Genomic DNA, 26,091 nt, shown 5'->3' on the forward strand with positions numbered 1-26,091 from the left:
GGACTCTTTGAGTGGAAAAAAGACACCAAAAGTGGCAGTATAAAGGCAAGAAACATAAAAGCAGCAACACTTAATATTTCTGTAAAAATGAGTAAAGGAACTGTCTCTCTCTCTCTCTCTCTCTCTCTCTGTCTCTGTCTCTCTCTCTGTCTCTCTCTCTCATGCACACACACACACACAAAGATATAGAATATAATAACATATACCTAAAACGTGGGGAGGAGAGGAGAAAATAATGGGTTCAAACTGAATGACCATCAACTTAATATAGACTGTTATTTGCAGAAGAGGTTATATATAAACCAACTGGTAACCATTTATCAACAATCACTAATAAACATACAAAGAATAAAGAGAAATCCAAATATGCTGCTAAAAATATCAGCAAAACATGAAAGACAAAGAGTAAGAGAGAATCTCCAGAAATAACCACAAGTAATAAAATGTCAATAAGTACATATCTATCAATAATTACTTTGGATATAAATGGACTCAGTGCTCCAATCAAAAGACATAGGGTGACAAAGTGGGTTAAAAAAACAAGAATCATCTATATGATTCTCTATATGCCTACCAGAGACTCATTTTTAGACCTAAAGACACCTGCAGTTGGAAAGTGATGGGATGAAGAAACATTTATCATGCAAATGGGTGTCAAAAGAAAGCCAGAGTAGCAATACTTATATGAGACAAACTAGACTTTAAACAAAGACTGTAACAGGAGGCAAAGAAGGTACTATATAATAATAAAGGGGACAATCCAAAAAGAAGATGTAGCAATTGTAAATATTTATGCACCCCAAATATATAAAACAGTAACATGGATGAACTAACCATTAATGATACAATAATAGTATGTGTCTTTTACACCTCACTTACATCAATGGACATATCATGTAAACAGAAAATAAGCAAGGAAACAATGTCTTTGAATGATACACTGGACCAGATAGAACATTCCATTCTAAAACAGAACATACATTGTTCCAAATGTGACTGAAAGATTCTCCAAAATAGGTCACATATTAGGCCACAAAACAGACCTCAATAAATACAAAATGATTGAAGTCATGCTATGCACCTTTTGTGACCACAACATTATGAAACTAGAAGTCAACCACAAGAAAAAATCTGGAAAGGCCACAAATACATAGAGGTTAAACATTGTTCTACTAAACAAGGAATGGGTCAATCAGGAAATAAAAAAAGAAATTTTAAAAATACATGTAAACAAATAAGAATGAAAATACAACAATCAAAATTTGGTGGTGCAGCAAAAGTGATCCTAAAAGGGAAGTATATACCAATACAGGCCAACCTTAAGAAGCAAGAAACATTTCAAACAACCTAACGTTACACCTAAAGGAGCTAGAGAAAGAACAACAAATGAAGTCTAAAGCCAGAAGAAGGAAGGAAATAATAAAGATTATAAACATTAGAGAAGAAATAAATGATACAGAAATGAATGAATGAAAGAAAGAAAGAAAGAAAGAAAGAAAGAAAGAAAGAAAGAAAGACAGACAACTAGAAGCAATCAATGAAACCAGCAGCTGGTTCTTTGAAAAAATTAACAGAATTGATAAACCTCTAGCCAGACTTAACAAAAAGAAAAGAGAAAGGACCCAAATTAATAAAATCATAAATGAGAGAAATAACAACCAACACCACAGAAATACAAGCAATTATAAGGGAATATTATGAAAAATTATATGCCAAAAAACTGGACAACCTAAAAGAAATGGATAAATTCCTAGAAACATATAAATTACCAAAATGGAAATAGGAAGAAATATAAAACTTGAACAGACCAATAACCAGCAATGAAATTGAATCAGTAATCAGAAAACTCCCAACATGATGAATTACTAAATTCTGTTCCTGAAATTATTACACTATATGCTAACTAACTTGGATTTAAATTTTTAAAAAAGTAATAAAAGCAAAGGCAATAGTTATCTAATGCCCATGAAATACTTATAACTAATTTTTTTGAGCACTTGCCATGTAATCCTTACCAATACTGTGCAAGGGAAATGTTATCCCTATTTTACAGATGAAAAAACTCAAGCTTGAAGATTTTTCATGATTTGCAAATGTAGTACATTGGATAGGGACATCTCCAGGAAACAAAGCCAGTTTAACTGGTTTCAAAGCACATCCTTGGCCCTCTTCACCATAATGACTGCTTAATAACTATTGTGTTTAAGTCTTTCAGGCTAGCCTCATCCATGATGATTTTCTAAACCACATTTTTTTTCTTGTTTAGACTCTCTTAAGACATTACTCATTTAACACATAATGATTGATCATCAGATATATGCTGGGCACTGTGCTAAACCTGTTCTTCTGGGTTAGTAAATACATTCTCTTTTTAATTCTCCATAAGAAAATACTAAACTTTTGTAGGTCACAAATTCATGTTCTTTCAATATTTTTCTGAAATATAGCAATACAAGATGATAAACGTTATCTGAAAACACTCTGAATATTTATGACAAAGACTGAGGAGTACATTTTACATTCCTAGTACATTGACATGCCACGAATCAAAATTATATCAAATATTTTAGTCATAAAAAGGGATATATTTGTGTCTATAAGAAGGTAGCTTGTTTCTTCTAATAGAATGATCCTAATAATTTTTTATAAGCTTAGTTACATAAATGATCCCTCCCCCTTTTTTCTGCTAATAAAGTGCTTTTAGAAATAAATTACTTAAAAAAAAATTCCAACAAACAGAAGTCCAGGAACAGATCACTTCATAGGTGAATTCTACCAAACATTTAAAGAAGAGTTAATACCTATTTTCCTCAAACTATTTCAAAAAAATTTAAAAATGGAAGGAAAACTTCCAAATTCATTCTGTGAGGTCAGCATTACCCTCATACCAAAACCAGATAGAGATACCACTAAAAAAGAGAACTATAGGCCAATATCCTTGATGAGCATAGATGTAAAAATTCTTAATAAAATACTAGCAAGCAGAATCCAACAGTATATTAAAAGAATCATTTACCATGATTAAGTGGGATTTATTCCTGGGTTGCAAGCGTGGTTCAATATTCACAAATCAATGTGATACATCACATTAATAAAAGAAAGGATAAAAACCGTATGATCCTTTCAATAGATATAGGAAAAGCATTTGACAAAGTACAACATCCATTCATGATAAAAACCCTCAACAAAGTAGGTTTAGAGGGAAATACCTCACCATAATAAAAGCCATCTATGAAAAACCCACAGCTAATATCATCCTAAATGGGGAAAAACTAAGAGCTTTTCCTCCACAGGCAGGAACAAGATAGGGATGTCAACTCTCACCACTTTCATGCAACATAGTACTAGAAGTCCTAGACACAACAATTAGACAACAAAAATAAATAAAAAGCATCCAAATCAGCATGGAATAAGTAAAATATTCTGTATTTGCAGATGACATGATACTATGTAGAGAAAACCCTTAAAGACTCCACTAAAAAACTGCTAGAACTGATAAACAAATTTAGTAAAGTTGCAGGATACAAAACCACCATACAGAAATCTGTTGTATTTCTATGCACCAATAATGAAGCAGCAGAAAGAGAAATTAAGAAAATAGTCCCATTTATAATTGCACCAAGAACAATAAGACACCTAGGAATAAACCTAACCAAAGATGTGAAAGACCTGAAAACTATAAAACACTTATGAAAGAAATTGAAGGTGACACAAAGAAATGGAACAACATTCCATGTTCATGGATTGAAAGAAAAAATATGGTTAAGATGTCCATACTATCCAGAGCAATCTACACTTCTAATGCAATCCTTATCAAAATACCAAAAGCATTTTTCAAAGACCTAGAACAAACACTCCTAAAATCTGTGTAGAACCACAAAAGACCCTGAATAGCCAAAGTAATCTTAAAAATGAAAAACAAAGCTGGAGGCATCACGATTCTGGGCTTCAAGTTACATTACAAAGCTGTAGTAATCATTTTTAGTATATGTCCTGCTGAAGCGATCACTAAAGCTGTAGTAATCAAAAGAGTATGGTACTGGCATAAAAACACACATAGATCAATAGAATAGAATAGAAAACCCAGAAATAAACCCACAGTGATATGGTCAGTTAATCTTTGACAAAGCAGGAAAAAATATCCAATGGGAAAAAGAATGTCTTTTCAACAAATGGTGTTGGGAGAGCTGGATAGCAAGATGCAAAAGAATGAAACTGAACCACTTATACTATACACAAAAATAAATTCAAATTAGATTAAATACCTAAATGTGAGACCTGCAACCACAAAAATCCTAGAAGGGAATATAGGCAGTAACTTCTTTGACATGGGCTGTAACAACCTTTTACTAGTTATGTCTCCTGAGGTAAGGGAAACAAAAGCAAAAATAAACTATTGTGACTTCATCAAAATAAAAAGCTTCGGGGGGTGCCTGGGTGGCTCAGTCAGTTAAGCATCTGACTTTGGCTTGGGTCATGATGTCACAGTTCATGGATTCAAGCCCTGCATCGGGCTCTGTGCTGACCAGAGCCTGGAGCCTGCTTTGGATTCTGTGTCTCCCTCTCTTTCTGCCCCTCCACCACTTGTACTCTGTGTCTCTCTCAAAAATAAATATTAAAAATAAAATAAAATAAGAAGTTTCAGCACAGCAAAGGAAATAATGAACAAAACTAAAAGGCAACCTACAGAATGGGAGAAGCTATTTGCAAATGATATATCTGATACAGAGTTAGTATCCAAAATATATAAAGAACTTATGCAACTCAACACACAAAAAAACAAATAATCCAATTAAAAATGGGGAGAGAACATGACAAATATTTCTCCAAAGAAGACCTACAGATGGCCAACATTCACATGAAAAGGTGCTCAACATCATTCACCATCAGAGAAATGCCAATCAAAAACACAATGTGGTATCACCTCACACCTGTTGGAATGGCTAAACTCAACAACACAAGAACAAATGTTGTAGAGGATGTAGAGAAAAAGAAACCCTCTTGCACTGTTGGTGGGAATGCAAACTGGTGCAGCCACTCTGGAAAACAGTATGGAGGTTCCTCAAAAAATTAAAAATAGAGGGGTGCCTGGATGACTCAGTTGAAGTAATGTGTAACTCGATCCCGGGGTTGTGAGTTCTAGCCTCATGTTGGGTGTAATGATTACTAAAAAGTAAATTTAAAACTTTTTTTCTAAAGAAAATTAATAATAGAAGTACCATAATTACCACCAGTAATTCCAGTACTGGGTGTTCACCCAGAGAAAACAAAAACACCAATTCAAAATGTACTACTATGTTTATTGCAGCTCTCTTTACAATAGCCAAGATCTGGAAGCAGCCCAAGTGTCCACTGGTTGATGAATGGGTAAAGAAGTTATGGTACATATATACAATAGAATGTTAGCCATAAGAAAGAATTAAGTCTTTCCATTTGCAACAACATGGGTATATCTAGAGAGTATAATGCTAAGTTAAAGAAGTCAAAGAAAGACAAATTACCATATGATTTCACTCTTTTGGCATTTTAATAAAACAAATGAGCAAAGAAAAAAGAGACAAAAAACCAGACTCTTGAATACAGAGAAAAATGGTGGTTACCAGAGGGGAGGTGGTGTGGAAGATGGGTGAAATAGGTGATGGGGATTAAGAGTACACTTATGGGCTCCTGGGTGGCTCAGTTGATTAGGCATCAGACTTCAGCTCAAGTCATGATCTCATGGTTTGGGAGTTCAAGCCCTGCATTGGGATCTGTGCTGATAGCTCAGACCTGGACCCTGCTTCAGATTCTGTGTCTCCCTCTCTTTTAGCTCCTCACCTGCTTGCTCTCTGTCTCTCACAAATAAATAAACACTAAAGCATATGCTTATTGTGATGAGCACTGAATAATGTATAGGGTTGTTGAATCACTATATTGTACACCTGAAACTAATATAACACTGTATGTTAATTATACTGGCATTTAAAAATAATAATAAGCATTCTCTGGAGAAGAGATATTTCTTCTTTGCCTAAAAGACTGGCAAAGATTAAAAAGATTGACAGTGTCTAGTGTTGGAAAAGTGAATACTCTTGTTAATAGTGTTAGATGTATAAATTGATACAACTTTTTTGTAGGAAATTTGGCACTATGCATCAAAATGGTACATGGACATTGCCTTTCACCCATTAATCTCATTTCTAGGAATTTATAATATAATCAGACAAATATATACATATGCATACTGATATGCACATATACATACATGGATGCAGTGTATCTTTTAGTAGATGGTTAAAACAGACTGTGGTACATTCCCCACATATGGAAAATATGCAATCATTAAAAAATAAGGTACAGATTTGTATTATTTGTGACTACAATAGTTTTGAATAAAAAAGCAAGTAGCGAAAAACCATGCATAACATATTCCCATTTTAATTGTGTGTTTGTCTGTATATGTGTGTGTGTGTGTGTGTACGTACACATACAGCAAAGAAAGTTTGAATAATACCTGGCAAACATTAGCAGTTGTTCTGCTTATGAGGTGAAATTACAACTGATTGTCACTTTTGTTTTGTTTGAGTTTTTTAAGACTATTTCATTCACTGCAATTTTAAGTTCATAGCAGAATTAAAAGGAAAGTGTAGAGATTTCCTATATATCCCCTGCCCCCACACAGCCTCACCTTTCCATTATCACCATCTCTGACAATACTAGAACATTTGTTAAAATTAATAATCCTACATTGACACATTGTAATTTCAGATTTTGTCAAATGCTTCTTATGCATCTACTGATTGTGATCAAATAATTTTTCTTCTGTAGCCTATTGATGTGATGGATTATTTAATTAATTTTGAACACTGAACCAGTCCTGTATACCTGGAATAAATCCCAATTGGTTATGGTGTATAATTCTTTCTATACATTGTTGAATTTGATTTGCTATTGTTTTGTTGAGGACGTTTGCATCTATGTTTATGAGAGATATTCGTCTCTGGTTCTCTTTTATTGTAATGTGTTTGTCTGGTTTTGGTATTAGGGTAGTACTGGCCTCACTGACTTGAGTTAGGAAGTATTCCCTCTACTTCTGTCCTCTGACTGAGATTGTAGGAAATTGGCATAATTCTTCCTTAACTGTTTGGTTGAATTCCCTAGTGAACTTTCTGGATCTACTACTTTTCAGTTTGGTAGGTCATTATTTTTACTACATTTCTTTATAGACACCAACCTGGAGTTCTCTCTTGTCCAGCAAGAGAGTGGGACACAGTATTGAAAATGTGAGAGAGGCTAATGTTCTGGAGGAGATAAAAGCCCCGAATAAGAGTCCTTGCTCCGTTTTTATTAAGATCAGAAGGCTTACAAGCATGATGGACATGCATAAAGAGACAATGAAACTGTGAACACTAACTCATGAGCATGGGGGAAAGGGGGTTTTGAAGATATGCAGTGTTAGGGGTCTGGGTCAATACAAAACAAAATCCTGGTGCTGGGCAGATGGTTGTTTACAGCAGACATGAGGCCCCACCTCTGTTTACCTAAACTGGCTTAGGGAACAAGAAAGACAGAGCATGCTACCTCAGGGTCAACAAGGCATCTTTCTTTTGCTAATTAGCTCCACTCTGGGCAACTTCACTCAGCTCCCAGCTGTGGTCTATAGCCCTATTTACCTGTTTATCTAATTTGGTTCTTCCTTCCTGTGAAAGCAACTTTCTGCTATTGTCCTATACCTTTGTCCTATACTGGGGGCCTTTGTCCCCTTTACCTAATCTTATTTACCTCATCTTGTTTACCCAAATTGGGTGTGTTCATCCTATGGCTTTCTAATTCTTTATGCCTTATTAATCCATCAGTGCAAGCTCAGGGAATTCCTAAGCTTATTCCCCACACCAACCCATTCATATTGTTTATTTTTGTGTATGTGTGAGTTTTGGAAAATTGTGTCTCTCAAGGAATTGGTCCATTTTATCCAGGCTATCAAATTTGAAGGAATAGAGCTGTACATGGTATTATTTTTTATCTTTTAAGCGTCTGTGGGATTTGTAGTGATGTCCCCTCTTTCATTTCGGATATTTGTAGTTTGTGTCCCCTCTCTCTCTTTTCTTACTTAGCCTGGGTAGAGCTTACCAATTTTACTGATTTTTTCAAAGAACTACTTTGGGCTTTGTTGATTTTTCTTTATTTAATTCCTGTTTTGTATTTTATTGGTGTCTGCTCTAATTTTTATTTTCTTCTGCTTACTTTGGATTTAATTTGCTCTTCTTTTTTAACTTCCTAAGGTGGAAACTTTGATTATTGATTTACTTTTTATTTATTTATTTATTTATTTATTTTTTTTTTTTTCAATATATGAAATTTATTGTCAAATTGGTTTCCATACAACACCCAGTGCTTATCCCAAAAGGTGCCCTCCCCAACACCCATCACCCACCCTCCCCTCCCTCCCACCCCCCATCAACCCTCAGTTTGTTCTCAGTTTTTAAGAGTCTCTTATGCTTTGGCTCTCTCCCACTCTAACCTCTTTTTTTTTTTTTTTCCTTCCCCTCTTCCATGGGTTTCTGTTAAGTTTCTCAGGATCCACATAAGAGTGAAAACATATGGCATCTGTCTTTCTCTGTATGGCTTATTTCACTTAGCATCACACTCTCCAGTTCCATCCACGTTGCTACAAAGGGCCATATTTCGTTCTTTCTCATTGCCATGTAGTACTCCATTGTGTATATAAACCACAATTTCTTTATCCGTTCATCACTTGATGGACATTTAGGCTCTTTCCATAATTTGGCTATTGTTGAGAGTGCTGCTATAAACATTGGGGTACAGGTGCCCCTATGCATCAGTACTCCTGTATCCCTTGGGTAAATTCCTAGCAGTGCTATTGCTGGGTCATAGGGTAGGTCTATTTTTAATTTTCTGAGGAACCACCACACTGCTTTCCAGAGCGGCTGCACCAATTTGCATTCCCACCAACAGCGCAAGAGGGTTCCCGTTTCTCCACATCCTCGCCAGCATCTATAGTCTCCTGATTTCTTCATTTTGGCCACTCTGACTGGCGTGAGGTGATATCTGAGTGTGGTTTTGATTTGTATTTCCCTGATGAGGGGCGACGTTGAGCATCTTTTCATGTGCCTGTTGGCCATCCGGATGTCTTCTTTAGAGAAGTGTCTATTCATGTTTTCTGCCCATTTCTTCACTGGGTTATTTGTTTTTTGGGTGTGGAGTTTGGTGAGCTCTTTATAGATTTTGGATACTAGCCCTTTGTCCGATATGTCATTTGCAAATATCTTTTCCCATTCCGTTGGTTGCCTTTTAGTTTTGTTGGTTGTTTCCTTTGCTGTGCAGAAGCTTTTTATCTTCATAAGGTCCCAGTAATTCACTTTTGCTTTTAATTCCCTTGCCTTTGGGGATGTGTCCAGCAAGAAATTGCTATGGCTGAGGTCAGAGAGGTCTTTTCCTGCTTTGTCCTCTAGGGTTTTGATGGTTTCCTGTCTCACATTCAGGTCCTTTATCCATTTTGAGTTTATTTTTGTGAATGGTGTGAGAAAGTGGTCTAGTTTCAACCTTCTGCATGTTGCTGTCCAGTTCTCCCAGCACCATTTGTTAAAGAGACTGTCTTTTTTCCATTGGATGTTCTTTCCTGCTTTGTCAAAGATGAGTTGGCCATCCGTTTGTGGGTCTAGTTCTGGGGTTTCTATTCTATTCCGTTGGTCTATGTGTCTGTTTTTGTGCCAATACCATGCTGTCTTTTTCTTTTTTTTAAAAAAGGTTTATTTTTGAGAAAGCATGAGCATGAGTGGTGGGGAGGGGGGAGAGAAAGAGAGAGAGAGAGAGAAAGAGAAACAGAGGATCCAAAGCAGGCTTAGCAGTAACAGCAGCAAACCTGATGTAGGACTCTAACTCATGAACCGCAAGATCATGCCCTGAGCCAAAGTTGGACATGCACCAACTGAGCCACCTGGGCGCCAGTGCTATAAATTTCTCTCTAAGCACTGCTTCTGCTGCATCCCACAAAATTTGATAAGTTGCTTTCATTTTCATTTGGTTCAAAATATTTTAAAATTTCTCTTGAAATTTCTTCTTTGGCCCATATGTTGTTTAGAAGTGTATTGTTGGGGCGCCTGGATGGCTCAGTCAGTTAAGCGTCCGACTTCAGCTCAGGTCATGATCTCGCGGTCCGTGAGTTCAAGCCCCGCGTCGGGCTCTGGGCTGATGGCTCAGGGCCTGGAGCCTGCTTCCAATTCTGTGTCTCCCTCCCTCTCTGCCCCTCACCGGTTCATGCTCTGTCTCTCTCTGTCTCAAAAATAAAAAAAAAAACGTTAAAGAAAAAAAAAAGAAGTGTATTGTTTACTGTCTACTCATGTTACTGATATCTAGCTTATCTTTCTGTTATTGATTTCCAGTTTAATTCCATTGTGGTCTAAGGTATTGTATTATTTCTATTCTTTTAAGTTTATTAAAATGTGTTTTATGGCCCATAATGTAGTCTGTTTTGGTGAATGTTCCATGTGAGCTTGAGAATGTGTTTTCTGCTGTTATTGGATGAACTAGTCCATAGATGTCAATTATATCCAGTTGATTGGTGGTGTTGTTGAGTTCACTATGTCCTTGCTGATTCTCTGCCCACTCTGTCTGTCCCTTTCTGCTACAGGAGTGTTGAAGTCTTCAGTTATGATAATGAATTCATCTGTTTGTCTTTGCAGTTCTATCAGCTTTGAAGCTTTGTTATTAGACACATACATGTTAAAGGTTATTAAATTTGCTTAAAGAATTTATTCCTGTATCATTATGTAATGCCCTTCTTTATCCCTAATAATTTTGCTTGCTTTCAAGTCTCCTCTGTCTGAAATTAATATAGCTACTCCTGCCTTCTTTTGAAGCTTTGAAATGTTAATATGCTATGTCTTCTCTGTCCATTTGCTTTGTATCTTATATGTGTTGCTATATTTACTTTTTCTTCCAAGTTTTTATTTAAATTCCACTTAACATACAGTGTAATATTAGTTTCAGGTGTACAATTTGGTGATTAATCACTTACATACAATACCCAGTGCTTTTCACAAGTGCCGTCAATACCCATCATGCATTTAACCCATCCCTCCAGCCACTCCCCTCCAGCAACCCTCAATTTATTATCATTAGTTAAGAGGCTGCTTTATAGTTTGTCTCTTTCTCTCTCTCTCTCTCTCTCTCTCTTAATATTTAAAGTGGGTTTCTTGTACATAACATATAGTTGGGTCTTGTTTTTTTTATGTACTCTGGCAGTTTCTTTTAATTGGCACATTTAGACCATTGACATTCAGAGTGATTACTGATATAGTTGGATTGATATCTACCATATCGGTTACTGTTTTCCATTTGTTGCCCATGTTCTTTGTTACTGTTTTTGTCTTCCATTTTTTTTCTCCTTTGTTGGTTTTAATTGAGCATTTTATATGATTCCATTTTCTCTCCTTTCTTAGCATATTATACTTGTTATTTTTGTTTTTGTTTTACTTTTTACGTGACTATTCTAGAGTTTGCAATATACATTTACAACTAATCCGAGTTCACTTTTAAATAACACTTTACTGTTTTGTGGGTATTATAAACAGCTTATAATGACAAAATCATCCTCATTTCTCCCTCCCATCCCTTGTATTATTACTGTCATTTATTTCACTATATAAAAAAATATATAAGCATGCATATATGTACATATATAAGACGTATACATAAGCATACATAATTGAGTATGTTGTTGCTATTATTTTGAATAAACTGTTCCCTATCAGATCATTTAAGAATAAGAAAATCAAAGTTTTGTTTTACCTTTACTTATTCCTTCTTTGGTGCTCTTTCTTTCTTTATGTAGATCTGAGTTTCTGACATATCACTTCTTCACTCTAAAAACAACATTTCTTGTAAAGCAGGTTCACTGGCAACAGATTCTCTAAATTTTTGTTTGAGAAAGTCTTTATTTCGTCTTCACTTTTGAAGGATAAATTTGCAAGGTGCAAAATTCTAGATTGGTGGGGGTTTTTCCTGTCAATATTTTAAATATCTCACTCCACTCTTTTCTTGTTTGCATGAAGTCCTCTAGTAAGTAAGGTATTTTTTAACCTCTAACTTCTTTCATGATTTTCTCTTTATCTTTGATTTTCTGAAGTTTGAAAATGATATGCATAGGTGTGGTTTTTGTTTGTTTGTTTGTATTTATGCTGCTTGGTATTTTCTCAGCTTCCAGAATCTGTAGTTTGGTGTCTGGCATTAATTTGGGGTAAATTCTCAATTTTTTTTTTCAAATATTTTTTCTGTTCCTTTCTCTCTTTCTTCTCTCTCTGGTATTCCCATTATGCATATGCTATAATTTTTTTCTAGGTGTTCTTGAGTATTCTGTTCTATTTTACCCAGTTTTTGTTCTCTTCACTTTTCAGTTTTGGAGTCTTCCAAAACTATTGAGATATATTCAAGCTCATAAATTCTGTCCCCAGGCTTGCCCATCTACTATTCTAATCAGCGCATCAGAAGCTTTCTTCATTTCCATCACAGCGTTTTTGATTTCTTACATTCCTTTCGGTTCTTTGTACATTGCCCATCTATTCTTTCATGCTCTCTGCTCTATCCTTTGGATACCTTAGCATATTAATCATAGTTATTTTAAATTCCTGATCTGATAATTATAACATCTCCTCCATGTCTGCTTGTGATATTTGCTTTGTCTCTTCAAATTGTGTTTTTTTGCTATGCCTCATGAATTTTTGTTGATAAATGGACATGATGCACTAGGTAAGAGCAACTACACTAAATAGGCATAAGTAATGTGGTGAGGTGTGGGGCAGGGGAGGTGTTGTATAGTCCTTGTGTTAGGGCTCAGTCTTTCAGTGAGGCTATGCCTTTGGACTGGGAACTTCACCTATATTTCTTAAGGGTTTTTTTCTTCCCCCTTAAGTGAGACATCCTGGCTAGAGTGAGCTGGAGTTGGGTATTTCCCTTCCCCAGGTCAACAAAGCTCTGATTATATCCCAGCAGCTTAGGCTCTGCTTAATTAGTTTCTCCTGAGGATAGATCTTATGAAAAGAACAGGGTAATCTGGCATATTTCCAAATAATTCCTTTTCTCCTCCCCCTGCTAGAAGCACAAGGAGATTTTTTTTTTCTCTAGTATTTACTGTCAGAACCTGCTCAAGCCACCCAGAGGTAAATCTCACAAAATTGTGGAGGCCCCCCATGACTGGGTCCCCGGGGGTTTTTAATTCTTAGAATTATCCACACTGATCTTCCTGTTACATGTTAATAATAGTTCAAGTTTCTCTAGCCTGGCACCAGTTTTCTCAGTGATTTCTATATATGAGATTCTATACATGTAAGATGTGGCTCCCTAAATTTGCCTATCTCTCTGATCTTGGGGGCAGCAGTTTGCCCTGTGACCTTTCCTCCCTTATAGATCCTAGAAGAGTTACTGATTTTTCAGTCAGTTCAGCTTTTTACTTGTGAGAACAGTGGTGACTTCCAAGCTCCTTACATGCAGAAATGGATATTGGAAGTCTTGATTTTTTTAAAAAAACTATAAACACAGACTTACTTTATAATCAGAAAAAAACCCAGCTAATTTCATTTTGGAATTTTTAAAAATGAAAACTTTTAGGAATTTAATACAGATAAGAGACAGTTCTCCATAATTATTATTAAAGATTCTGATATTTTAAAAAGCTGGCATTTTGGGGTGCCTGGATGGCTCAGTCGGTTAAGTGTACGACTCTTAGTTTTGGTTCAGGTCATGATCTAACAGTTTTATGACTTTGAGCCCCACGTTAGGCTCTGCACTGTCAGAGCAGAGCTTGCTTGGGATTCTCTCTCTCTCCCTCTCTCTCTGCCCTCCCCCACTCAAACTGTCTCTGTCTCTCTCAAATAAATAAACTTAAAAAAAAAAACTTTTTAAAACGCTGTCATTCCGTTTTTTTTCTTGAGGAAGATGGTGGCGTAGGAGGACGCTGGGCTCACCAGGTCCTGCTGATCACTTAGATTCCACCCACACCTGCCTAAATAGCCCAGGAAACCACCAGAAGACTAGCATAACGGATTCTCCGGAGACAAGCATAGATGAAAGGCCCACGGAAGAGGGTAGGAAGGGCAGAGAGGTGGTGCGAGCTCCACGGACTGGCGGGAGGGAGCTGGGGTGGAGGGGCAGCCTGCTGGCCAAGCAGAGCCCCAGAGTCTGGCTTGCAAAAGCGGAGGGGCCGGACGGAGTGTGTTCCGACAGCAAGCAGGACTTAGCATCTGGGAGGTCATAAGTTAACAGCTCTGCTCAGAGAGCGGGAAGGCTGGAGGACAAAGGGAGGAAGAGTTGCTGAGCCCCGGGATGACAGAGCTCAGTTTGGTGGGGAACAAAGGTGCTCGCCAGCGCCATCTCCTTCACCCATCTCCCAGCCAAAATCCCAAAGGGAACCAGTTCCTGCCAGGGAACTTGCTTGCTCCGTGCAAACACCCAACGCTGTGCTTCTGCGGAGCCAACCCTCCAGCAGTGGGTCTGACTCCCTCCCGCTGCCACAGGGCCCCTCCTGAAGTGGATCACCTAAGGAGAAGCGAGCTAAGCCTGCCACTCCTGCCCCCGTGCACCTTGCCTACCCACCCCAGCTAATACGCCAGGTCCCCAGCACCACAAGCCTGGCAGTGTGCAAGTAGCCCAGATGGGCCACGCCACCCCACAGTGAATCCCGCCCCTAGGAAAGGGGAAGATAAGGCACACACCAGTCTGATTGTGGCCCCAGCAGTGGGCTGGGGACAGACATCAGGTCGGACTGCAGCCCCGCCCACCAATGCAAGTTATTCAAGAAAGCACAGGGGAAGTGCCCCGCAGTTCTGCACCACTCCAGGGACTATCCAAAATGACAAAATGGAAGAATTCCCCTCAAAAGAATCTCTAGGAAAAACCACAGCTAACAAACTGATCAAAAAGGATTTAAACAATATAACAGAAAGTGAATTTAGAATAATAGTCATAAAATTAATCTCTGGGCTTGAAAACAGTATAGAGGACAGCAGAGAATCTATTGCTACAGAGATCAAGGGACTAAGGAACAGCCAGGAGGAGCTAAAAAATGCTATTAATGAGCTGCAAAATAAAATGGAGACAACCACAGCTCGGATTGAAGAGGCAGAGGAGAGAATAGGTGAACTAGAAGATAAAATTATGGAAAAAGAGGAAGCTGAGAAAAAGAGAGATAAAAAAAATCCAGGAGTATGAGCGGAAAATTAGAGAACCAAGTGATGCACTAAAGAGAAATAATCTACGCATAATTGGTATTCCAGAGGAGGAAGACAGAGGGAAAGGTGCTGAAGGGGTACTTGAAGAAATCATAGCTGAGAACTTCCCTGATCTGGGGAAGGAAAAAGGCATTGAAATCCAAGAGGCACAGAGAACTCCCTTCAGACGTAACTTGAATCGGTCTTCTGCAGGACATCATAGTGAAACTGGCAAAATACAAGGATAAAGAGAAAATTCTGAAAGCAGCTAGGGATAAACGTGCTCTAACATATAAAGGGAGACTGATAAGACTCGTGACGGATCTCTCTACTGAAACTTGGCAGGCCAGAAAGGAATGGCAGGAAATCTTCAATGTGAAGAACAGAAAAAATACGCAGCTGAGAATCCTTTATCCCACAAATCTGTCATTTAGAATAGAAGAAGAGATAAAGGTCTTCCCAACAAAAACTGAAGGAATTCGTCACCACTAAACCAGCCCTACAAGAGATCCTAACGGGGATCCTGTGAGACAAAGTACCAGAGACATCGCTACAAGCATGAAACCTACAGACATCACAATGACTCTAAACTCATATCTTTCTATAATAACACTGAATGTAAATGGACTAAATGCGCCAACCAAAACACATAGGGTATCAGAATGGATAAAAAAACAAGACCCATCTATTTGCTGTCTACGAGACACTCATTTTAGACCTGAGGACACCTTCAGATTGAAAGTGAGGGGATGGAGAACTATTTATCATGCTACTGGAAGTCAAAAGAGAGCTGGAGTAGCCATACTTATATCAGACAAACTAGATTTTAAATTAAAGGCTGTAACAGATGAAGAAGGGCATTATATAATAATTACAGGGTCTATCCATCAGGAAGAGCTAACAGTTATAAATGTCTATGCGCCGAATACGGGAGCCCCCAAATATATAAAACAATTACAAATATAAGCAACCTTATTGATAAGAATGTGGTAATTGCAGGGGACTTTAACACCCCACTCACAGCAATGGATAGATCATCTAGACACACGGTCAATAAAGAAACAAGGGCCCTGAATGATACATTGGATCAGATGGACTTGACAGATATATTTAGAACCCTGCATCCCAAAACAACAGAATATACCTTCTTCTCGAGTGCACATGGAACATTCTCCAAAATAGTTCACATACTGGGTCACAAAACAGCCCTTCATAAGTATACAAGAATTGAGATCATACCATGCATACTTTCAGACCACAATGCTATGAAGCTTGAAGTCAACCACAGGAAAAAGTCTGGAAAACCTCCAAAAGCATGGAGGTTAAAGAACACCCTACTAACGAATGAATGGGTCAACCAGGCAATTAGAGAAGAAATTAAAAAAATATATGGAAACAAACGAAAATGAAAATACAACAGTCCAAACGCTTTGGGATGCAGTGAAGGCAGTTCTGACAGGAAAATACATTACAATCCAGGCCTATCTCAAGAAACAAGAAAAATCCCAAATACAAAATCTAACAGAACACCTAAAGGAAATAGAAGCAGAACAGCAAAGACAGCCTAAACCCAGCAGAAGAAGAGAAATAATAAAGATTAGAGCAGAAATAAACAATATAGAATCTAAAAAAAACTGTAGAGCAGATCAACGAAACCAAGAGTTGGTTTTTTGAAAAAATAAACAAAATTGATAAACCTCTAGCCAGGCTTCTCAAAAAGAAAAGGAAGATGACCCAAATAGATAAAATCATGAATGAGAATGGAATTATTACAACCAATCCCTCAGAAATACAAGCAATTATCAGGGAATACTATGAAAAACTATATGCCAACAAACTGGACAACCTGGAAGAAATGGACAAATTCCTAAACACCCACACATTTCCAAAACTCGAACTGGAGGAAATAGAAAGCTTCAACAGACCCATAACCAGCAAAGAAATTGAATTAGTTATCAAAAATCTCCCAACAAATAAGAGTCCTGGGCCAGATGGCTTCCCTGGGGAATTCTACCAGACATTTAAAGCAGAGATAATACCTATCCTTCTCAAGCTGCTCCAAAAAATAGAAAGGGAAGGAAAACTTCCAGACTCATTCTATGAAGCCAGTATTACTTTGATTCCTAAATCAAACAGAGACCCAGTAAAAAAAGAGAACTACAGGCCAATATCCTTGATGAATATGGATGCAAAAATTCTCAATAAGATACTAGCAAATCAAATTCAACAGCTTATAAAAAGAATTATTCACCATGATCGAGTGGGATTCATTCCTGGGATGCAGGGCTGGTTCAACATTCACAAATCAATCATTGTGATACATCACATTAAGAAAAGAAAAGATAAGAACCATATGATCCTGTCAATCAATGCAGAAAAAGCATTTGACAAAATTCAGCATCCTTAATAAAAACGCTCGAGAAAGTCGGGATAGAAGGAACATACTTAAACATCATAAAAGCCATTTATGAAAAGCCCACAGCTAACATCATCCTCAATGGGGAAAAACAGAGCTTTTTCCCTGAGATCAGGAACACGACAGGGATGTCCACTCTCACCGCTGTTGTTTAACGTAGTGTTGGAAGTGCTAGCATCAGCAATCAGACAACAAAAGGAAATCAAAGGCATCAAAATTGGCAAAGATGAAGTTAAGCTTTCACTTTTTGCAGATGACATGATATTATACATGGAAAATCCTACAGACTCCACCAAAAGTCTGCTAGAACTGATACATGAATTCAGCAAAGTTGCAGGATACAAAATCAATGTACAGAAATCAGTTGCATTCTTATACACTAATAATGAAGCAACAGAAAGGCAAAGAAACTGATCCCATTCACAACTGCACCAAGAAGCATAAAATACCTAGGAATAAATCTAACCTAAGATGTAAAAGATCTGTATGCTGAAAACTATAGAAAGCTTTTGAAGGAAATTGAAGATATAAAGAAATGGAAAAACATTCCATGCTCATGGGTTGGAAGAATAAATATTGTCAAAATGTCAATACTACCCAAAGCTATCTACACATTCAATGCAATCCCAATCAAAATTGCATCAGCATTCTTCTCGAAACTAGAACAAGCAATCCTAAAATTCATATGGAACCACAAAAGGCCCCGAATAGCCAAAGTAATTTTGAAGAAGAAGACCAAAGCAGGAGGCATCACAATCCCAGACTTTAGCCTCTACTACAAAGCTGTCATCATCAAGACAGCATGGTATTGGCATAAAAACAGACACATAGACCAATGGAATAGAATAGAAACCCCAGAACTAGACCCACAAACGGATGGCCAACTCATCTTTGACAAAGCAGGAAAGAACATCCAATGGAAAAAAGACAGTCTCTTTAACAAATGGTGCTGGGAGAACTGGACAGCAACATGCAGAAGGCTGAAACTAGACCACTTTCTCACACCATTCACAAAAATAAACTCAAAATGGATAAAGGACCTGAATGTGAGACAGGAAACCATCAAAACCCTAGAGGACAAAGCAGGAAAAGACCTCTCTGACCTCAGCCGTAGCAATCTCTTACTCGGCACATCCCCAAAGGCAAGGGAATTAAAAGCAAAAGTGAATTACTGGGACCTTATGAAGATAAAAAGCTTCTGCACAGCAAAGGAAACAACCAACAAAACTAAAAGGCAACCAACGGAATGGGAAAAGATATTTGCAAATGACATATCGGACAAAGGGCTAGTATCCAAAATCTATAAAGAGCTCACCAAACTCCACACCCAAAAAACAAATAACCCAGTGAAGAAATGGGCAGAAAACATGAATAGACACTTCTCTAAAGAAGACATCCGGATGGCCAACAGGCACATGAAAAGATGCTCAACGTCGCTCCTCATCAGGGAAATACAAATCAAAACCACACTCAGATATCACCTCACGCCAGTCAGAGTGGCCAAAATGAAGAAATCAGGAGACTATAGATGCTGGCGAGGATGTGGAGAAACGGGAACCCTCTTGCGCTGTTGGTGGGAATGCAAATTGGTGCAGCCGCTCTGGAAAGCAGTGTGGTGGTTCCTCAGAAAATTAAAAATAGACCTACCCTATGACCCAGCAATAGCACTGCTAGGAATTTACCCAAGGGATACAGGAGTACTGATGCATAGGGGCACCTGTACCCCAATGTTTATAGCAGCACTCTCAACAATAGCCAAATTATGGAAAGAGCCTAAATGTCCATCAAGTGATGAACGGATAAAGAAATTGTGGTTTATATACACAATGGAGTACTACATGGCAATGAGAAAGAACGAAATATGGCCCTTTGTAGCAACGTGGATGGAACTGGAGAGTGTGATGCTAAGTGAAATAAGCCATACAGAGAAAGACAGATGCCATATGTTTTCACTCTTATGTGGATCCTGAGAAACTTAACAGAAACCCATGGAAGAGGGGAAGGAAAAAAAAAAAAAAAGAGGTTAGAGTGGGAGAGAGCCAAAGCATAAGAGACTCTTAAAAACTGAGAACAAACTGAGGGTTGATGGGGGGTGGGAGGGAGGGGAGGGTGGGTGATGGGTGTTGGGGAGGGCACCTTTTGGGATAAGCACTGGGTGTTGTATGGAAACCAATTTGACAACAAATTTCATATATTTAAAAAAAAGCTGTCATTCCAATTTCATTTAACATTGTACACACACACACACAAAAAGAATGGAAAGGATCAGTGAATGATACAGAATAGTGAAAGCCTAAGTGAGAATAGTTCATATTTCCTTAACCACATAGCTAAGAATTTTATTACATCTTCATACAAAGAGGCTAACCTCAAAATCACACTGTACTCTTAAAACCAAATAATAAAAGCACAAAAATCCAATTTAAAAATGGATAATGGGGGCACCTTGTGGCTCAGTCGGTTGAGTGTCTGACTTCGGCTCAGGTCATGATCTCGCAGTTCGTGAGTTCGAGCCTCACATTTCAGCCTGGCAACTGCTTCACATTCTGTGTCTCTCTCTCTCTCTCTCTCTGCCCCTCCCCCACTCACACTCTGTCTCTCTCAAAAATAAAATAAACATTTAAAAAATCATAAAAATGGAAAATTATTTCAATAGACATCTCTCCAAGATTATATACATATGGCCAATAAGCTCATAAGAAGATGCTCAGCATCTTTAGTTTTTAGGAAATTGCAACTCAGAAGCCAATTAAATACTTATCCACTAGGATGGCTATAATTAAAAAGACAGACAATAACAAGTGTAGGCAAGAATGTGGAGAAAATGGAACCCTCAAACATTGCTGGTGGGATTGTGAAATAATACAGCTACTTTGGAAAACAGTTTGGCAGTTCTTTTAAAAGTGAAACAGAGGTCCATATGGCCTAGCAAATTTGCTAGATATTTATTCAAGAGAACTGAAAAACATATGTCCATATAAAAACTTCTATACAAATGTTTATAGCAGCATTATTCATCACAGCCAGAGGTAAAAACAGCCCAAATATCCATCAACTGATGAATTGATAAACAAAATGTATATCCACTCAATGGAATATTACTCATTAAAAAAGTGAAGTGCCAATGCTTGCTGGATGGATGAAAAAGGAGGTATTTTGAAAATATTAATGCTAAGTGAAAGAAGTCAGACACAAAAGGTTATATGTGTATGATTTCATCAATAGGAAATATCCAGAATAGAAAAATCTATAGAGACAGAAATTAGATTAATAGTTTCCAAGCACTGGGAGGAGGAGTCAGGAGTGACTACCAATGGGTAAGAGTTTCTTCCTTCTGGAGAGATGTCAATGTCTTTTTTATTGCATAAACACCTTATATCCCCCTGCAAAACCCAGAAAAGCAAAGACAGTAGTTACCAATTACCTTGCCACTCAAAGATACACTGTTAAGACTTTTATTTTACATTCTTCCAATTTTTTAAAGTCCTTTTCACTTTATGAAAATAGGATTTTTTTTAATGTTTATTCATGTTTGAGAGAACAGAGTATGAGTGGGGAAGGAGCAGAGACAGAAGGAGACACAGAATCCGAAGCAGGCTCCAGGCTCTGAGCGGTCAGCACAGAGCCCAACAGCAGGGCTTGAACCCGTGAGCTGTGAGATCATGACCTGAGCCAAAGTCGGATGCTCAACCGACTGAGCCACCCAGGCGCCCCTGAAAATAGTATTTTAAAATGTACATATTTCTCTTTAGGCCACCACTCAGCTGTCATCTCGAACTTCCCTCTGTTACCATCTTGGGAGTTCCTTTTACTTTTCTCATGATTATATTCCCTGCTTCCCAGTCTCCTATCTTCCTGCTTGCTATAGTCTCTTGTTTTGAGGATGTGACAGGGTGGCATAGATAATAGTCTCAGCAGCCTGCTTGGCCCCTGAGACACACTGTGGCATTCTGGGTTGGTGGTACTCAGCTGGTGACACGTTGTCATCTTGTCATCTTGGGATCTCCCTTTGCCATCATTGTGGAGATTCCCTGTTTTTCTCCGGTCTCTTGGCTGGAGATTCTCTTGGCTCTCCAGTTACCTTTATCTTTTTATTTTCCTTTAGTCTTCCCCTTGCTGAGTTTAATCTCTTCTTTTTGATATAGCACATCCTCCAGTAGATTCTGGAAAAAAGATGCATGGACGGTAAGTTTTTTGAGACCTTTAAAAATGCCTTTAGTCTATGCCCACATTTGATGAGAGTGTAGATAAATTGAAAATTCCAGGTTTAGAATTCTAAAGGTGTTGCTTATTACCTTCTGGCTTCTAGTGCTAGCACAAGGCAGGCCCTTCCAATCTGGAAAATCTTGTATTTCGGCCTTGGAAATTTTCTTGAATTATTTCATTGGCAATTTCCTCCCTCCGTTTTCTCTGTTTTCGATTTCTGGAATTTTTGCTATTTGGCTTTTGGACCTGGTAGTTGAATTCTTGTTTGTCTCTTAGACACATCCTCTTAATTTTCTATTTTCTTTGTTTTCTTACTTTACTTTCTAAGGGCAAGAGTTCAGCTCTATCTCCATTCCTTCTTCACTTTGCTATCACAATCTTAATTCCAGGAGGTCTTTTGTTCACTGCATATTTCTTTGTGTAAGAGAGAAGAAGAAGCACATAATGTTCCATTCTTTTTTCATGTATACAGCATCTTTTCTTAGCTCTCTGATATATTGCCTATAATTGGTTTCTTTCTCTAAAAGTGTTCTTTGTCTTTCCTCCAAGTTGCTTTTTCTTTGTTTGCATCTCTTTCTTCCAAAGTGGAGACTTTCCTCAGATGTCTGGTATTCTTTAACTACCCATGATTAAGGGTTGGGGGATAAAAGGCTGTTTGAAAGCTGTGAATATGTAGGTTGGGCTTGGTAGTCCTAAGCTTTACTGTAGGGTGAGTAAGCCATTTGTTGGGAAAGACCCACCTTTGCACTAGCCAACTAAACCAGAGTTGTCTTTCCTATATCCTTCCAAGAGGGCAAAGGACTGAGTGTCATCATTCTGGGACTGAGAGAAAAAAAGAGCCGGAAATGTCTACATTCAGCATTCAGAAAATAGTCACTTAATCCTCCTGTTTTAAGTGTTCACTGTGCCTGTCAACCCATTAATAGCCCCAGTTCCAGAGACTTTGGGTTTGGTTCTTAGCTCTCCTCAGCACAGTTTAAGAGTATTCTTTCCTACATCTAGGAAGGAAGAACTATTATGTCAGAAAAGCTGAGAAGAATCAAATCTTAGTTTTGGCATTTCTAAAGTCTAAACCCCCAGGACCCAGTTTACATCATTATGCAGCAAAAACTAAAACTTGGAAATAGGACAAAAATGATGACTGTGTGACCATTCTAGAAAGTCTGTGAAGCGTTATCTGACTCACTCAGGGAATGTCCCTTTGGTTGTGGACCAGACATTGTACAACCCTGGTAAGTTAAAGATTCACTTGTAGAAAAATGATAAGGTGTGATGATATATTTAAGGGCTGGGGAGGAGGCTGGAAAATAAAGAAGATAAAACCTAACTCTTATGTGTAGGGCATTAGCTTTTTTAGTATCTTTTTAATAATCTTATTTCAGGATTCCATTTCTCACTAACTATATAATCTCTGTTTCTCAAAATTTCAAGCTTTTTGTCTTGCTGCCAGTTCCTTCATTAATGAGCTAAGAAAACCTTGGTTTGAATTAGCCCTCTGTGTAAGGGAAATAGGATTTTATTTTTTAAAGAATTCGAGAATGGTGCTTATACACCAAGAATGAAATATCCGGAAGACTAAGGCTCAGTGATAATAAGTTGTCTTTCCTGAACTTTCTTCCCAGATTAAATGAAGGGTCCCCAGGCTGGGAGAAAGAAGAATCAGGGAAGCCAAAGAGCTTAGAAACTGGAAGGTGCTAAGAAGAAGTCTGAGCTACAGAATGTAAGTAATTTACTTTTTATACAGTGGATCATTTTGTACTTCTGTTGTGTATTATACTCAGTAATATAGCGTAAACATCTTCATAGGCCAACAAATTGCCTATATATGATATATATGGCCTAGAATATGATTCTTCATTGCTACATAGCATTCCACCCCATGAGCTATTTTAATAGTTTAGAAAAACTCTGAACATTTCTCTTTCCAACTGGTAGGCAAACTCCATCTTAGTTATTTTAGTTATTAAGTCCTGAGTTAAAAGACCATCTCCTTATTGGAAAAAAACCTAGACTGGGTAGAATCCAACAAACAGTTTTAGTCAAGGATCTAGTGACCATAGTTGGCAAAGCCAAGTTAGCTTCTCTTGTAGAAAACTCTTTAATGAAGCTGGTCATGTTTAATTCTGGATGGCCATACTAGGGCAACACTTACTTGACACCATACAAGGAGAGCTCTAGGAATGGAAGACAGTGGATTCAGGGAGCCTCCCCAATGCATGTCTTAAGTAATAGCAAAACCTAGCTTTCTGCCCACCCCTAGCCCTGTTTTCCTGCACAGCCGGTGATCGGGAGGCAGGGATGTGCCTGCTGATGACAGGCTGGTGCTGGGCTTCTCTCAGCCTATAAACAGAAAGTAATAAATGGGCTTGCTCGAAAAGGCATGGGGGAGACTGCCGTGGACTTCCACAGCTGATGGAAGGATTCCTAATGTGGACAGAGATACTAGTGTCTAAAGGGCCCCAATCCCATGATGGAGTCTGCAATGGCCTTGGTATCCCCTGAAGTACACTTGTTAGTAGAAGTCTCAGAGTTGATCAGTTACCTTTCCCTGAGATGCTGGTTTGAATCATTCCCTGTTTGGGGTGAGGGGGTTGGGGGCTTACTTTTACCATAAATCAAAACGCTTCCAATTGAGATCTATGTGGGATTGGGAATTTTGTTGTTAGTGTGTGTGCACGTGCCTGTAGCTTTGAAAAACACGGCGTGTTTGGATCAAACAGCAGCATTTGGATAACTGTGGTTTGGTTAAAACAGATTTCTATTTGCTCTTGCTATTATGTACATTTTATTCTGAAAATCACAGACACTTAGAATCTATTCAACAGGGTCACAAGATAGTTTTTAAAAGCTCATTCCAGTGATAGAAACAAAATACAAATTCCTAGTTTCTTTAAGAGAAAAGAAAATGTCACTTTCTTCCCTCAAGTGTTGAGAGAAAAAAATAATATTTGCATTATAAATCCTGATACTAAATTATAGGCAAAAATGTGACCCATGGAAGTTATTTTATTGTTCTGTAGTTTTGTGTTATATTCAGGGTATATTATCTTCGTTAGTTGGAAAAGCAAAGTTAGAATCATATGCAGACTTTCTTGGTAATTCATTTAATTTCCTGTTTTCTGTTTTTTTTGGTGACTTCTGTAGAAGGACTATTTAAAAAGCTTCCCTTTGAGAATGGCCCAAGGAGCAAAGGAAAACTTCTATTTTAATGCTTTATGAGTTGGAGAGAGGAATGCATCTCACAAAGCCTAAGCACCATTCCAAACAGTGACAAGACAAAGTTGAGCTGAGTGAGAGAACAAACTAGGGGCAAAGTCGTGGGTTGGGGAATGGAGGTTAGTGTTCATCTGCTTCATAAAAGAGAGTGATGATCTGTTTTCCACCTGTGAAATGGTAGAATGAGTGATTGAAGTCCAGTTGTCTTAACATCAGAAAAATAACATTGATTTCAGAAACTAATACATAATAGTATATGTATATATGTGTATGTATGTAACTTGTACACACCAAAAATAAGAATGATCATACCATTAGTGGTTCTCAAAATTAAGATGGCTTTTTCCCCTGCTTGAAAAAGAAAACCTTAGCCAACCGAAGGAATAGACTTCAACACTATGACCCTGCTGTCCAGCCCCCTTACCTTCCCCACACAGATCCTGTAGACTAGAACAGTTGGCATTGGTCACAAAGGCAGTTGACATGAATAAAACAGCTTTATCCTGGATTCCAAGATACCTGTGCAATGCTTTCCCTGAAGACTCTGGGCTTTCCCAGCTATAGAAACCACCCCCTTTCCCTTACTTTTCTCCAGGAGGACAGAGGAATCCACAGACTGTCAAGAATATCAGGTCTCCACCCACAAAGCAGAAAGCCTTGGAGAGGTGACACTTCCAAGATCATATTGTTTAATGTGTTTGCTCTACCTTGTGAGGGACAATGGTCTTAAATGTTTTTGAAGTACAAAAGCTGTTTATTCCAAGGGGACTATCATTTTGCTAAGAATAGGACAAAGAGGTCTATCCACCCTCATCCTTAACCTCCTCCCTGTCCCTAAAAAAGAACTGGATTAAAGGGCACATGTCAGAAAATCTGATCTGGAGAACATGTGATGAAGTTTTATCCTTCATGAAAAGAAAATGTTCTGTTTTTCCCATTATAAATGCCTTGGTTCCTGCCAAGCCTCTTTTTATCCCAAATGTCAGAATATCCTGGTATAACACAGCAGAGATAGGGCAGCACAAACACTGAGTTATAATTTAATTCAAT

General features: G+C 38.0%; 1 long non-coding RNA gene across 1 annotated transcript in view; it reads left to right on the top strand.

Annotated features, from left to right (window-relative positions):
- The window catches only part of LOC122239500, a 38,625-nt gene extending 13,382 nt beyond the window's left edge, over window positions 1–25,243 (top strand). The window contains exons 2-3 of the long non-coding RNA XR_006218690.1: window positions 23,448–23,545; window positions 24,970–25,243. This is a non-coding gene — a long non-coding RNA (uncharacterized LOC122239500). The remainder of the gene's footprint in view (window positions 1–23,447; window positions 23,546–24,969) is intronic.
- The last annotated feature ends 848 nt before the right edge of the window (window positions 25,244–26,091 follow it).

The sequence above is a fragment of the Panthera tigris genome, chromosome A1 (genome assembly GCF_018350195.1).
Source record: "Panthera tigris isolate Pti1 chromosome A1, P.tigris_Pti1_mat1.1, whole genome shotgun sequence".
NCBI lineage: Eukaryota > Metazoa > Chordata > Mammalia > Carnivora > Felidae > Panthera > Panthera tigris.